The sequence below is a fragment of the Sardina pilchardus genome, chromosome 11 (genome assembly GCF_963854185.1).
Source record: "Sardina pilchardus chromosome 11, fSarPil1.1, whole genome shotgun sequence".
NCBI lineage: Eukaryota > Metazoa > Chordata > Actinopteri > Clupeiformes > Clupeidae > Sardina > Sardina pilchardus.
Window position 1 is genome coordinate 17,224,529 of NC_085004.1, and position 16,887 is coordinate 17,241,415.

At 46.8% G+C, this 16,887-nt stretch overlaps 1 protein-coding gene across 1 annotated transcript in view; it reads right to left on the reverse strand.

Moving 5' to 3' along the window:
* The window catches only part of LOC134095617 (tyrosine-protein kinase CSK), a 47,143-nt gene extending 30,525 nt beyond the window's left edge, over nt 1–16,618 (reverse strand). Inside the window, exon 1 of the mRNA XM_062549242.1 lies at nt 16,424–16,618. The gene's annotated coding sequence lies outside the window, so the exon portion shown is untranslated. The remainder of the gene's footprint in view (nt 1–16,423) is intronic.
* Between the last annotated feature and the right edge of the window lie 269 nt (nt 16,619–16,887).

The following is a 16,887-nucleotide window of genomic DNA, read 5'->3' on the forward strand; positions in this document are numbered from 1 at the left end:
AAATTCCATGATATTCCAGAAATCTCATGACCAATGGGAACCCTGAAACACAAACTCACACACACACAAACACACACACACACAGCTCCCTGAGACCCAGTACACGGGTGTTGACCCCGTGTGAGAATTCTGGGGTGCTGCTCACATCACATGGAGCAGTCTTGTCGTGCAGCAATGACGAGGACCGTGGAGGCACACAGGCACTAAACGCCTAGCAGGGACCCGTGGTGATGATGGAGAGATTAAGATGTGGAGCAGAGAGAGAGAGAGAGAGAGAGATAAAGGGCAGATAAAAGGGCTTAAAGGCGGAGGACGTCAAAGTCAAGAATGCAAAAGATGAGATGATGAGGAGATCAAGGACGGAAGAAAGAAAGACAGAACAGAGTTCAGCAGACATACACATGGGAGAGAGAGAGAGAGAGAGAGAGAGAGAGAGAATGAGAGAGAGAGAGAGAGAGAGAGAGAGCGCGAGCGAGCGAGCAGTGGAGGGTCGGCCAACAGGCAATTTTCTCATCCAATGCTATTTATATCTAGTAATATCCATCCATGCTCCATTCATTTCCCTGATTGCATACATTACAGCGGATTGGAGCTGTGTGTGTGTGTGTGTGTGTGTGTGTGTGTACGGAGGAGGAGGAGGGAATATGGCACAGAAAGGAGAAGAGGAGGAGGAGGACAGAATGCTGAGGAAAAAAGAGGGCAGAAAAATAGAAGTGAAGAGAAGAGTGCGTAGCAGAGAAGCGGGAGGAGAGGAGGAGAGGAGGAGAGGAGGAAGAGGAGGAAGAGGAGGAGAAAGGCAAGAGGAGAAAGCACAAATGACTGAAGGTGATAGGAAGACGAGGGAGAGAAGAAGGGAGGAGAAAGATGAGAGGAAAAGAGAGGAAAGGAGAAAGAGCAGAGGATGAAAGAACAGCAGATGAGAGAGAGAGAGAGAGAAGCAGAGGAGAGCGGGGGAAACCTACTGGCTGAGGGAAAGGTGGGCGGACAGCTGGAAATGACGAGAAGAAGAATGAGGGCAAAGGAGGGAGAGAGAGGAGGGGCGTGTGTGTGTGTGTGTGTATGTGTGTGTGTAAGACAGCGACAGGGAGGGGGAGAGAGAGACAGGGAAAGAGAAAGACAAGACAAAGGAAGTGAGGAAGGGAAAATGAGAGAGTGTGCAACAGAGATGGGAAAAGAAAGGGATGGAGACAGAAAAGAGAGGGAGGTGTAGAGAGAGGGAGAGAGAGAGGGAGGGAAAGAGAGAGGGAAGGAGAGAAGATGTCACATGATGGAGAACGGGTGAATGGAAATTCAGTGGGATGCAGCCAATCCTTACACAGATGACAGCAGGAGAAAATGTCACTGCACAGAGAAAAAAGGAATGAGAGGGGGAGGGAGAGAAGGAGAGAGAGAGAGAGAGAAGGAGAGAGGGAGAGGGGGAGATGAGGGGATGACCTCTTGACAGGATTCCTGCAGCAGAGAGATGAGATGAGATGAGATGAAGAGAGGGAAGGACGGAGAGATACAGAGCTCATGATGAAGGGAGCAAGGGAGAGGAGCGGTAGAGGTAGACATCAACGTGTATGTGTGCGTGTGTGTGTGTGTGTGTGTGTGTGTATCTGTGTGTGCTTGCGCCTGCGTACGTGAGATTGTGTGAGTGTCTGTATGAGTGTGAGATTGTGTGTGTGTGTGTGTGTCTGTATGAGTGTGAGATTGTGTGTATGCGCGTGTGTGATTAAGAAGCTGCAGGGGAGAATGGATATCTCATGTTTCAGCTCCGGCACACAGAGCATGCAGAGAAGGTTTTTCTCTTCATCTATCCCTCCCTCCCTCCCTCCCTCCCTCCCTTCCTTCCCTTCCTCCCTCGCTCGCTGGCTGGCTGGCTGTCTTGCTCCGAATATCCGATCTCCCTTTCCCTTCGTTGCACAGTGCAGCACATGCGGTGACAGCTCCACACTCTACATGCCCCTCCAGAGACAGAGCATGCATGTGAGTGAGTGTGTGTGTGAGTGAGTGTGTGCGTGTGTGGAGAAAGAGGATGGTGAAAAAAAAGAGAGTGCGAGAAAGTGGTGTGTCTGTGCAGATGAGAGTGTGTAAGTGTGAGAGTGGGATACAAAAAGGCTCACACTGGGCTTGACTTCCTCCCTTCTCACATCTCTGATTTTACATCCGAAATCAGCTAAAGTCTAGAGACATACAGTAAATAATTAAAAACGTACACACACACTCACACACACACACACACACACTAAGCGCCTGTCTTGCCGGGCACTGTGGGGCGCTGCCAGGCCTGTGTTGTATGCGGTTAGCTAACCGCCCTGGATGCCCTCACTAATGGGCACCAATTGAGCGTTCCCTCACTGGCCTCGGGGACTACAGATGGCACTGCCAAGAAGATGCCCGTCACAGTGCCAGTCAATCACCACACACATGCCCATCGCTGTGTTCGGGAGGCTAATGAAGAGCTGACGTAAGCCTACAGGTTAAAGATTATGTAATTGCGCATCTAAAATGGAGGCGTTATGTAATGAAGAACGGCTCCGAAGCGCAGCCGGCCTAATCACAACCTATATACGTCTCAGCATGGCACACTGGGACTTACACAAGGGTCTTCATAAATGTGTCTGGGGGTGGGGGAGGGAGGGGGAGAGAGAGAGAGAAGAAGTAGGAGGAGGGAGGGAGGGAGAGGGAGAAAGAAAGGAAGAAAGAAAAGAAAAAAGAAAGACTGTGAGGGCAAGAGAGAAGACAGAAAAAAGGATGTATTTCGAGTAAAAGGATGGAAAAAAGAAAGAATGAGAGAAAGAAAAGACACAGAAACAAAATGAGAAGAATGAGAAAAATGTAAAGGGGAAAAGGCAGAAGCAAGGGATAGGGGTAGAGAAGGTGCATAAAGGAGAGGAAGAGGGGGAGGGGGGAGGTGATCATAACGGTGGTAGATCTGCAGTGATCACACACAGCAGGAGAGACCATGGAGTCACACAGGATAGCTTCCAATCCATCCCATCCCATCCCATTCCAACCCAATCCAATCACATCCCAATCCCAATCTCAATCTCAATCCAATCCCATCCCCAGCACTGGGCAACAACGCTGCAGACTGCCCGCAGAGGACCAGAGAGCAGAGGCGGACATCCCGGGTCCAGAAAGTAAAAGTCCTGCCTTACATTATCTCTACCTGTGCACTCAACACAGGTGATATCGCTAATTGTCCGACCTACCTGGCTGCTAATTAGGATGAGCTGGATTACTGAAATGGCTTGATCAAATACTTGGCAGGACTTTTACTTACTGATCCCAGGATGGCTGCCTCTGCGAGAGAGCGAGAGAGAGAGAGAGAGAGAGAGAGAGAGCAGACTGGTGCAGGCTGGATGTCTGTTCACAGCAGAGAGAGAGAGAGAGAGGAAGGCCTGGAAGCCATTTTCTCTCCCGTCATCATAACTGATGCAAGGTGATGGACCTCCATCATCCCAGCAGTCCGCCAGTGTTCTATCATCACCATATCAGCGAGTGTACAGTAAAACATCTGAAACAAATGGGACCCCTCCGCAGAAATCCCTACCGCCACACACAGATTCCTAATATTGAAGGTAGCTCAGACAGCCACATGGGCAGATCCAGAGGCTTTGGCTAAAAGTGGATCTCCTCATACACCAGAGGATGGGATTATGGGCAGCCTGGATGATCTTTTAAGACCAGGAGCACCGCCGCACCCCCCAGTGAGAGAGCAGGGAGGAGGGAGGTCTTCTTGGCCCACCGACGGGCTCTAGCATGGGGCAGACCTGGGAGGGATCAGCGCAGAAGACCTGGAGCAAGCCAGGGGGGGGGGGGCAGAATTGCAACAGTGGCGCCATCAGGGAGCAGCTCGCAGGACACGGTACCCACTACTGGACTGTAGCGAGGAGATACAGGCCTTTATATTAACACACACACACACACACACACACACACACACACACACACACACACACACACACACACACACACACACACACACACACACACACACACACACACACACACACACACACACACACACACACACACACACACACACACACACACACACACACACACACACACACACACACACACACACACACACACACACAGATCAAGAACATAATGTCAAGCGCTACACTTATCAAAGCCCCAACAACAACGCTGTTAGGCCTGACACATACCGAGTACAAAAGTGACATTTTCTCTAAAAGGAACAAAAGAATATCTGGAGGAGAGATCGCTGGGCAGAGAGAGGAAGTGGCGCGCTGGTCGGCTCAGGCAGCTCTGTGGAGTATGTCAGGGTCACCTCTCAGGTTGGAGTCGCGTCGTGTCACGCTAGGCTCTGTGCTGTGGTGAGCGTGAGGAGCGAAGTGACTGGACTGCTCTGCTCCCCTCACCCTACCAGGGAGATGGATTAATAATGGAGCCGTGCCCCTCAGGCTGGGACACCAGCACCGCGACGCAAACTTATTCACCTCAACACCACACACACACACACACACATTATGACCCTCTACCGCCATACTCACATGTATTATAACAATGCATTAATCACACGACACACCGGTACACACACACACACACACACACACACACACACACACACACACACACACACACACACACACACACACACACACACACACACACACACACACACACACACACACACACACACACACACACACACACACACACACACACACACACACACACACACACACACACACACACACACACACACACACACACACACACACACACACTACAACCCTGGCCTGCCTGTACCAACACACACAAACAAACATTTCAGCTTAAACTCAGCTTAAACTCTTCGCTTCACCCCAACAATTTGTACTAGTTCAGACACTCATCACCATCTCAGGTCAACCTGCCTATTGCTCATGAGTCATGAATCTGAAACTGAAAAACAGACCAAATCAGATTGAAGACCATTTGCCAGGAGCAAAATCATTACATGAAGCATTCCTTACATTTACCGTAATGAGGGCAGCCACTGAATGCATGCGCGAGAGAAGTATACTATTACAGGATTGTGAGAAGTAGCTCAAACTATTAGATCTACTACTGTCCCGTAACCAAAAACATGTTCCTTAATCTCTCCAAAACATTAGCAAACTGAAAGACACCAACACACATCCTCGAGTAGAAAACTTCTAAATATGGAACTACAAAGAGCCACTTTGTTTCTGTCAGTTACTATAAGTGCGCTCATTGGTGTGGTGTGCAATGTTGTGCCTTTTAGCCCATTTTGATTAAAAAGGAACAGATAGGTCTGAACAGCACAGCTAGAACTGTCACTTGGGTCCGTCTGAAGCACAAGTTTGCTTTGCTTTGCTTTGCTTTGCTCTGCTTTCCACATTTTCTCCTTGATCCAGCGTTCACTTGTAGCATCTCTCGCTTGAGAGTTGTGACTGAATCCCTGTGGATAAAAGTGCCAACCACATTAATAAATCTAAACGTAAGGCGCGTACATCGAGGCTTGATTATAACTTGTCTCGTGGGACCAGACGGGAACATCGCCATGGGAAAAGAGTACATGTCTGGGGGAAAAACATGCTGAAAAAATCTTGAGTAAAAAAAAGAGGAGTGAGACTTGCCACAGACAAGGCTGCATTCAGAACAGCCCTTTCCATCTAGAATGCGCTCCTAACATGTCAACAACTGCCCTGCTATTGAAGACTCCCTTTCAAACTACTTTGAACTCAGTCTTCATGTATTGAATTTTTTCCCATCTAACCGCATAGGCAAATTGTTCTCACCCACAGTTACAGAGCAGCCCTCAGCACATTCTAGTGGTGTCCATTTGATATACAGTACAAATTTGTCCCCTGTAGGGCTGACGACACACATTACTGACTAAATGAAGGTCCGTGTGTATGGAGTCAGCTACATACTGCTCTGCTTGGCTTACTTCTCTATATTTCGGCTGAAGACAATGTTTTACAATAAACATTTTAACACATTTTGTAATAATGAAAAGCATGATTATTTTCAAGTTCTTTAACTTTCTATTATTTCAAATCATTCTATCATTCTATTAAAAAATTCTGAATTTCCATTGTGTACAAATTTCGCTGACAATAACTCATGGGGTTTCAATCTGACTAAAAGTGTGTCAGTGCGAGTGGAATGTGAGGACCACAACATGAAACTCGCAGTCAGCAGATGTGAACTCAAGGGTTCCTTTATAACCTAGATCACGTACGCAACGCAAGGCAACGCACGCACGCTGCCATGCAGCACATCATGCCTAGTGATTTTTTTTATTTGAAGATGCAGTCAGCCAAGCTAATCCAGAACATTGTAGGCTTACTGAACACAATTTGTATAGGCAGATGAGCCAAAAAACCCCCCCAAACAAACCAACAAGGACCGCACTGACCTATCACGTGTAGCTACAGAAGTGCTGCAGTATGCAGGGGTAATAATTCTGCTAAGGCTAATTAGCACATCCAAATTGCGGTCCAACCTTAGCACTACACACATTTCACTGCAGGTGTGTGTGTGTGTGTGTGTGTGTGTGCCAGTCAGCGTTGGAACTTGACAGCTGTGGCCACAGGGGCCTCCTGCTAATCTACTTGTGCTGTCAGCAGCAAACAGAAAGAGCACCACAAGGCTGTTAACACAGCTCAAGTGGCCGTCCACGGCCAACCAAATGACATTACGCAGGCAGAGAGCAGAGAGATGCTTTTGTGGCTCACTGGGAGATGGCTGAAGGGCAATACGGGTGGAGGTGTGTGTGTGTGGGGGGGGGGGGGGGGGGGGGGGGGGGGGTGACATAGCGTTGGAGCCCGTCGGTAAATGGTTTAAAGGGGACTGTGTGTATGTCAGGGCGGTAGGGTAGGAGCTGAGTGCTTTGCACTAACCAAAGTGGCTAAGGGGTTCATATTCCATCTGAAAACAGTGGGAGAGTGTGTGTGTGCCCGCGTTTGTCTGTCTGTGTGTGTGTGTGTGTGCGTGTCAATTAGACAACAAGGGGGAAATGGGATGAAGAGGAACGAATCAAGTGTGTGTGTGTGTGTGTGTGTGTGTGTGTGTGTGTGTGTGTGTGTGTGTGTGTGTGTGTGTGTGTCACCTATGGGTCTATTTTAAAGCGAATGTGAGAGATGAGTGCTAAGAAAGTGCTGCGGAAAAAAAAAAAAAAAAAAACGAAAAAAAAAACAGGCCAAGGATTTTTTGCAAGATGGTCTGCAATTTTTGCGTGCGGCAGTGGAAACTTCAGAAAAAATAAATAAATAAACACACGCACACGCTCATACACACACAGTAAAGGTCTACTGCTGCAGCAACTGCGGTTCAGCAGTGCAAGGTAAGGCCGAGCTCCAGCTTATGATAAGAAACAGGGTCAACAAGGCTCCCCCAGCACCGTCAACAGCATACAAAGCAGAGCAGAGAGAAAACACAAGGCCCTCTCCCGACTCATCGCATGAGGCAGGGATCACACTGGCCAGAGGCAAGAGGCAGGTTTCCTATTGTGCTCCATGGTTTAACAGCGGAATGGTGGCAGCGTTAGCGCAACGCTAGCGTTGAACAAGCTGAGCGTTAGCGTAACGCTAGCGTTGAACAAGCTGAATTTGGTTTAACTTTCAAAGCACAAGATGAGTGCCATTGTCAGTTTAGGGCAAATCCTTTGTGTTACTTAGGAACGAGATAGAATTTAGAAAGGTCTGAGCGTTGTGTTACGCTTACCGCTGCTACTTCCTTATTTCCAGTGTGATCCCTGCCTAACGTTACGTGTCCATTATCGCGGCAAAAGCCACCGCGCCGCACATAGCCCATTCATTTCCTATGGAGAGCGGCACGGCGTAGTTAACGCTTCCGCAAAGCACCTTGGGAAGGCGGCGCGGTCATTTGAACAGAGGCGATGCGTCAAGAAGTTGGGCTCTGCTGAACTTTATGCAAATGAAAGCGGTAAACGCGAGGCAGCTAGCCAATGAAAGTACGTCTTTGGTAAACAAGTGTTCTCCTTTGCTCTAGTCCTCCGGTCCGGAACCATAGCCTGCTAGAAATATTTGTTCCGCCTGCTAATCGTCTCGGTTTAATGAAAATATATAAGTTATATAGCGGCTAAGCCATTAAGTTTAGAACAAGTTTGCCACTGCACCCTATCAAAATGACATTGTTGGCGACTTGAACCAAGACAGAAAGGTGCTTTGGAGGAACATGGCAATGACATTTGTGAGTATTTCAACAAAATATGTTAAAATAACTTGCACTGGCTAATAGTGTTACGTATTAAGTAGCTATCTTCACTTTAGTTGCCTATGTGTGCTGGCATTGTGTATTTCGATGTAATAAACTGCTTTAGCCTACTACACGACCACAAGCGGCGACGAAGAGAGGGTCTAGGCGTCTGCAAGCGTCAACGCGCCGCAATAATGGACATGCACCGTAACACCTTGCTGTAGCTGATACAACTATGTCCTATCAGTTAAAAAAACACCACTTTGAAAAATGGATGGTTTGGGTATACCACAAGTTGATGAGAATGGTTCTTTAGAATTGTGACGCAGGAAACGCAGACCGTGAGATAGGGTCCTTCAGACCACCATTGGATCACTGCACTTCCAATCCAAAGGGGAAATCCTCATCTTGTTTTGCTCCTGCTATGCTATAGATCATGCGGAAATCGCAACATTGACGTCAGCCAGCTTATCAACTTGATGCTCATCATCACAGAGAGTTTCTAAGTTTTATCAGGGTATTTTCCCCACCTCAGTTTTTACCAATTTCAAATTGATTGGGATCCTTCTTGGAATTTTTTTTAAAAAGAACACTCCTACCACAAAGATTCTGGGTTATTCCGTGTCAAATCAGATAAGGTTGCTGGCTAAAATAAGGCCCTAGATTTGTGGACAAATTGCAAAAAGTGGCATTAAGGGTAGTATAAATAACGTTTTGTATTTGCAAAAAAGGCTACAGGTCCCTCAATATCACCAGTATTATACTTTGCTCCAAATGTAGGGCCTTATACAAAAACCAATAGGCATGCAGTTGTGTTTAGATTATGTAGACAAATTCTGAGTAAAATCTGAGACCCTACTCCTAAACCCCCCCTACTAAACGCTTTGCCATAGCTTTTCACATGTGAGTAGCCTCTTTGTGATATTATTTTCTTTTTAACTCCAATTGATTTGATGCTTTAGCTACAGTGGTTGATGGCAGCAGAGGAGGAGTGAAGCAAAAGTGAATATTTACAAGTTCAAATAAGTTGTTCAAAAATGGTGCATTTACTGTTTCTGGACAAGTGATCATCATAAATAGTATATTAATATCACTTTGAAGTGTACATTAGTACACTATACTTTACCCACAAGGGAACGCATTGAAGCAGGTCTTTCTAATCCTGCTCATCTCATAACTTAGATATTTGTGAGTGTGTGTGTGTCAGACACACATTACTGTCAGACTGTGTATTGCGTTATAACCTGTCTAGGCAGCATATCAACCATCAGGCGTCAACTGACACTTCACCTCAAACAGAGAGCAAATTACTGTCTTTTACGCAGATGAATACTTTATCTCCTTTTGACTCACCACATGATCTAAATTATAGTCGTTCTATTGCTAAGTGATCGTTCTCATCACTTTTTAGCCCCCCTAACCGTAACCGCTCCCCTCCCCCCCACACACCCACACACACACTTAACAGGAATGCAGTTCAAACAATCTTCTTCATATAACCCACAAAAAGCACAAAGTTCATTTGATATTCTCAGGGAATCATTAAATTTTTTCTCTACACAATACAAGGAACTAAATTAAACTAACTACACTACACAAAATTCCTCCAAGTCTTCCTGGTGGGGGGTGAGGGGCAGCTTAAGATAGCCCCTCCTACCCCATCTCACCTGGGAGCCATTTTAATTAGCTGCAGGACCTCCGTAAATTTCCCATGGATTAGCCCATACATTTTTAATCACACCAAACCATTCACCAGAGGCACACACACACACTTACTCTCTCTCTCACACACACACACACACACACACACTTAGTCTCTCTCACTCACTCACTCACCCACACACACACACACACATCTAAACATGGCAGACGGATTTAATGCTGAGGGAGGGCGATTTTTCAGTCAGGCCGATTAAACAACACATCTTCTCTGGCATGTTTTACGGCTCTGTGACGGAGCCAGCTCGGGGATAATAAAATCCAGATTTGTAACAAACGCGTCAACACACTGAAAAGAAATACCATAACAGAACACAACACAAACCATAAACACTTGTAAGCAAAGGCTAAACCGTCAGCTTGTGTCATTTCAGCAATTTGCGCTTAGATTTCTAAAGATGACATCAGCGCTAGGGGTAGGAATGACCAGATACCTTAAAATATGAGCTATTGACAATCCTCGGATAAGGATACAAGATGACTAAGAAAAAAAGGTTTCTGCTTATTAACTATTTTATTAATATTTCAAAATCGTCTTGCAGTAATTGACCAAAGATAATAATTTCAGTTGAGCATACTGGGACAAATAGGGATAGATGTGTTAATATTTAAAGGGGGGGGGGGGGGGGGCACTACATAATGAACCAGATAAAATTATCCACCAAGAGTTTGAGAGCATCTTAACACTGTAATAACAGACTATTTGGGCAGAGTCCACAGATGGAGGCCGAAGCAGAATCCAGCATCTGACTAAGGGGTTACTTACGAATAGATGGGTGCAGCCTAAACGTTCACTGAGGTTTGGCAGGGAAAAACTACCGAGTTTCTACAGAGAGGATTCAGGCCAGGGTACTAGCAGGGTGGCTGTGATGTTTACAGCAACAGCCCCCGATTCAGCCTCCCCCATTTCCACACAGGACCTACATCTCACAAGCTACTAGTGGCAGAACACCTATTTCTGAGAAGCTAGCCAAAAGGAAAATGTTCATAAATCATATAACAGTCACTTGGTAAACCTGTTAAAATTCAAGCCAAAAAAAAAATCCAACCAAATTTACCAAATGTGTCTCCAAAACAGCAACGGTAAAGGAGTTGAAAGGAACCTTCAAACAAATACACAGCTTATTCGGCTGTTTTGGGTAGAGATCAGCTATGTAAATACATGCTACTACTGAAAACATTCCTAGCTCAGCCATGTTCATTTTGTCAGAGTCGCTCTCGGAGGAAAAACGGTTGGACCCTCTGACCTACACCATGCAGCCTTTGCTCATTGATTGCGATGTCAATTTCAGGTGCTGTGCCAGAGGCTTGGTAGAAATCCTCTGCTTTGGCCTTAATCTGCGCAGGTCCACTCCCTCCACCCCCCCCCCCTCCCCTCCGATTCAGTGCCAATTATATGCAGGCTCCTCGTGATGAAAGAAGGAGATGAGGATGTCAACCGCTGCCATGTTCCCTTTGAGGCGTTCTCCTTGTGTTTTTCAGCGAGTGCAGAATTACCATGTCTGTGAAGTCCACTGGGTTGTTTAAAGCTGCGAGCCGACTGCTTGTTGATTTGATTTTGAAAATGTCAGGATGATTCGGGGTGAGCTGGCCTTTATTGAATCAAAGGGGAACCAGAGGAATGATAGTGGTGGCGCTGATGGACTCAAGAGACAAATGTTTGTCAACTATGAGTAAATAAAAATGCTGGCTCCCTACAACTTCATCGCCTCTGCAGGTTCATTAAATGTAAGTGAAATAATCCATTCTAAACTTGCTTTGGGAAGGGAATAGAATGTGAAAAACAACAACAACAACAACAACAAGAAAATAGAGCACACACGCTGCGCACGCACACACACGTGCACACACACAGTTTTTCAGCTAGACACTCGTCTGTTGCACACATAACCCCTCTCTGCCGTACACGAAGTTGGCCAGGCAGTCAGTTTGGGCCTGGGGGTAAAATTGCTTGCCTTTTCACCATCACTGATCATAAACCAACACACCCACACAAATGTGGCTGACCAAAAATACTCTAACAAATGTCTAGACATTCTACAGAGAACAGATGTGGGGTGCAGCTACATGCATGTACGTTTATTTATGTCTGTACGTGTGTGTGCGCGCGCAGAGCATGGTTTGTCATCACACTTACTATGCAAGCACTCAGACAGACCGACAGAGACAGACAGAGACAGACAGACAGAGACAGACAGACAGACAGAGCCGCTGTGTGCCCCCAGCCTGCACCTATACCTGCAGGAGGAAGTGACCTTCTGTTCCATTACCTCCAAGTTTATCATGGCCTCGCTCATTCAAATGACTCCCCCGCCCCCCTGCCTGACCACTCCCCATGGCCTCACAGCACAGCACGCCACGCCACGCCACGCCACGCCACGCCACGCCACGCAATGCGCAAAAGCCTGCATTTGAATGACGCTGGGACACATGATGCCTCGCATTGTCAGGGTTTTTTTTTTTGGGGGGGGGGGGGGGGTGTTTGGGCTTCAAACCTAACTTGCAACATCCACCTGTGTTGGCATAACAGGAGCAACAAATGCAAATGAGGCAACAGAAGAGCTTTCTGCGTGACCAACCTTCTCTGTGCAGGGTAGAGAGAGAGATACAGAGACACACACACACACACACACACACACACACACACACACATCTAAACATGGCATGAGATTGAGCAACTCACCTCATGCATACACACACATTTTCTTTTAAAAACACACACACTTCTCGAAAAAAAAAGCCGAATTTAGAGGGGATCTAGCTCACCAGGGAAGAGTAAGCACACGCACACACACGCATACACACACACACACACACACACACACACACACACACACACACACACACACACACACACGTACGCGTACACACACCTCAGGAGGCTGATGTGGCTGGTGTACGAGTGTGTTGGAGCCACCTCAGGGAATCTTTACAGAGTGAAACCACACGCCACCAAATTTAGCCTCTCTAGCAGACTAGAGGAGCGGCTGAATAAGCAACTCACATTCTCTCTCTCTCTCTCTCTCACACACACACACACACACACACACACACACACACACACACACACACACACACACTCGCCTCTTATGTTTCTCAGGGACTTCTCCATCTGAACTGCAGCATCGTCTAGTAAAAAGCTCATTAGTTCACCCTATTTTCTGCCCTGACTACTCATCACCCCTCGTGATCCATTGCAAGAATGTATGTGTAGGTGTGTGTGTGTGTGTGTGTGTGTGTGTGTGTTTATGTGTGTATCGTGACCCTCTCAAATGGCCTTCTGCTGGCCTTGCGCTGCCCAGATGGAGCGGGCCCACTCCCTGGTCGCTGCACACAGATGCCACAATGCAGCCATTCTGCCGGGCGGGCAGAACAAGGCTGGCAGAGGGCTGGCGTGTGGAACACGACACAGCTGTGGCACACACATACAGAGAGAGAGAGAGAGAGAGAGAGAGAGAGAGAGAGAGAGAGAGAGGGGGAAAGAGTGAAAGAGAGAGAGAGAGGAAAAGAGAACAAGAGAGAGAGAGAAAATGGAGAAATGAAAGACATTAAAAAACGAGGAAGGGTGGGCTAGTGGGAAGAAGAGCAGACTATAACAGAGAACAAGGGAGGGGGGGCAGTCAGAAGGGGTCAAATATGGCTACCTGCCACCAACACACTCAAGCATATGGAAGGAAAATCATTAATATTGGCAGCAAAATAACACTGGTGTCTTACGGACTAGAGATATGTGTGTGTGTGTGTGTGGGGGGGGGGGGGTCTACAGCCTAACTGAGTCATCACAGACAGTCCACACGGTAGGTCACCATTCACATACTGTTTGAAAGTCAGACATGGGAGGATCTCTTGCTCAAATAAACAAAGCCTACAGTAAAAGCCCTGCACATCCATGAGCGCCAACATGTGGGCTGTTCCAGACATGTGTTTGACTGTGGGAAGAACCAAATAATGTGGTCTTGCGGTTGTGTGACCTCTCGAACGAAGATGTTGGAAAAGTAACATTTAAGCTCCTGCCCAAACAACTAGTAGGGCGCAAGCTATTGGTTGTGCTTTTAAGCATTGCCTTCTCATCAGTTTCACCCTGTTTACTGTGGTCAATGTCTGCCCATGAGTCTGCCTTTAGAGGGGTGTACTGTATGTGCTGGCTGGGCTGAGCCCTGAACGTACACCTCTTTCCCTCGACCGTAGGGGGGGAAACTGAAAATCTGGGAGTGCGACTGCAGACCGCATCCCAGGGAAGGCTAAACCAGGCCTCCAGAAATACATGCTGCCTGACAGCCAGATGGGAGAACATGAATAAAACAGACTCCCACAACACATTTAAAAAGAGGCAATGATGCCGAGCGTGCTGCTCACTAAGGGTTGAGTGTTAAGTGGTGTGTGTGTGTGTGTGTATGTGTGTGTGTGTGTGTGTGTGTGTGTGTGTGTGTGTGTGTGTGTGTGTGTGTGTTGTTTTGTGGTGCTGAGTTGCTTGCCCGCGTGGTAAATCGGAAGCACAATGCAACGTGAGAAAAGACAGGAGGAGGGAGGCCTGCCGGTGCATGTGCGTCAGTGCTCTATTCACTGTATACTCAGCAACCTTCTATCTGTGCGATCGAAAGACGACGGCTTTAGCCGTCAGAGGCCCACTGAAGATGAGCTGCGCCTGGGACAGCAAGTACAGCAGCACTCCACTAGATCATCCTCTCAACTGGCCAATCAATTGATCTTCAGGAGGATGTGGTAATGGTGTGTGTGTGTCTGTGTGTGCATGACTGTGTGTGTGTGTGTGTGTGAGTGAGTGAGCGAGTGAGAAAGAGAGAGACCGAGAGAGAAAATCTTACATTTGAGAATACCCAGGGGTTCTAAGGTGTAACTCTAGGCCCAAACACAGAGGTCTCAGACAGTACAAGCCATGGGCTTTTAAAACGTGCCAGAGACTGTAGAAATCTTGCGGTCATTTAGAGGCCTTCGGGGCTGCCAGGTGGAGGCTGGGTATCAGCCATGAAGGAAGCCTTAGCAGACGACATACGGAGTGCAAACATGTTGCAGTCTGGTTCTGCACATTCCTCAGGGGATAACGGATGCCAGGATCAAATCAGCCCCCCCCCCCCCCCCCCCCCCCCCCCCACCCCCACACACACACAAACACACACCCCTGTACCGGACTAGGCACACCTTGCCCCATTTTGGCGAGGGTTTTCCCTAACGGAGAACCCTGGCCTGGAAAAAATGGAATGTTATGGGCAAAAACGGAAGAGCAACGTTTATGAACGCTTAAAATTGAAACATTGTAACGTTGTTATTGACAGCTAAGGAGAACGTCGGTCTTGTCTCAAAGAGTTCGTGATATAAATAAGGGTGCTGCATGCATTCTTCAAGCAGCAAATAGATAAAGAATTATTGAACTAGGGGACTACTAATAATCACAAAGGTTAATGCAGGCTTTATTTGGCAAATGTTATCCGGCGTTATCAAATTACGTAACTTGTCATATGTAAAGTTAGGAAAAGGTTATCGCTATCGAGTATGAAAGTTGGGAGCATAATAACAGTAGTTTAAGTTAGTGAAAGCAAATTGTCGTTAGGTATATAGATCAAGCAAAATCACACACCATAGTTGTAGCCTACTGACTTGAGTTATTTAGGCTTTATATGCAGCAATAAAATGTTAGCTTACGTCGTCGTCTGTACAAAAACGTTACAGCCTTTACCATTACACTGGTATCCAGATGTCAATGCGTTAGCTTCGAAGTAATGCTAGCTATTCTGACAGTATACCTAGACACGAAATACCCACTAAAACCAGTCTTAAATAAAACATCAACATGGTTCAATAAGCCGGTGCCGAACATAGATAAACTCAATGCAATACAATCTTTAGGCAGATAGTCGAAGACACAAGATCACATCATATATGATTCACACATCATGGCACTGGTGAAGTGACACGTAAACTGACTTGGCAATATTGTGGATGCACTCGCATGTAGGTTCGTGTTAAGCCATGCGCTGCACAATAGCAAGCAAGGAAACGTACAACAATGCATTTTAAACACGCGTTTCCACACACCACACCAATATTCCTCTCCGCTTCCCGTTTTGTGCGGGAGTGTGGTCACTTTGGTTGTATACGTGTGTTTTTACCTGACAGCAATCGACTATTATAAATATCGAGCATTTCCCACCCAGATCTCCATCGCTAGCTCAGGCGTCCTTATTCCATCAATGAGGTTTAGCCTGGCGGCAACAGTCGCTCGATGTGGCTACAGCTGAGGACGGAGGTGGCTAGCTGGCTAATTGACTGGTAAACTATCTAGGCAGAGAGACAACCCTTGGGGAAATATAAGCGGTATGTCCAAGTTGATGCATGTGTTTACCATCTGGCATTGTGCGGCTGATGTACAGACACATAACATCACTAGGTTATAACTCTGACAGATGCTTTTCAATAATTCGTGTGAAGTCAATCGCAGATTAATGCAGCAGTGGCTAGTGGAAATGGACAGGGACAAACAACAGTTAGAACTGCAACTCACCATTAGATATCCTCTTGGCAAAATACCCTCCCCGCAGCTTCACGATATACTGCGGCAATGAACGCAGGCGATGTCTGTTCTAGTCAACATCCAGTTTAACCGGGTTAAATAAAGTCAATCAAAGCACAGTTTCCGCAGAGCTTTCTCGTTTGAGTTCGCACAGGGCCGTGAAAAGGAAATGGTCTCCGTTTCATTCAGACACCTCGTATGCGCTTGCGCGTTGTCCACTGGCATACCACTCCACAAGGGGTGGATAGATGGAAAGAGAGCGTGGAATGATGGATACCACGCGCCCTCTAGCGAAATATACCAGTATGATTTGTTTGAGTCCAGCATCCGAACTTTGTCGGATTCAATTTCAGATAATTTCGCTTGAATATTTTGCAGCGGCGACGGGGTTATAACCCATCTTTAATAAATAGTAGGCTATATAAAAACTATGAAGAATGGATACGACACTGAAG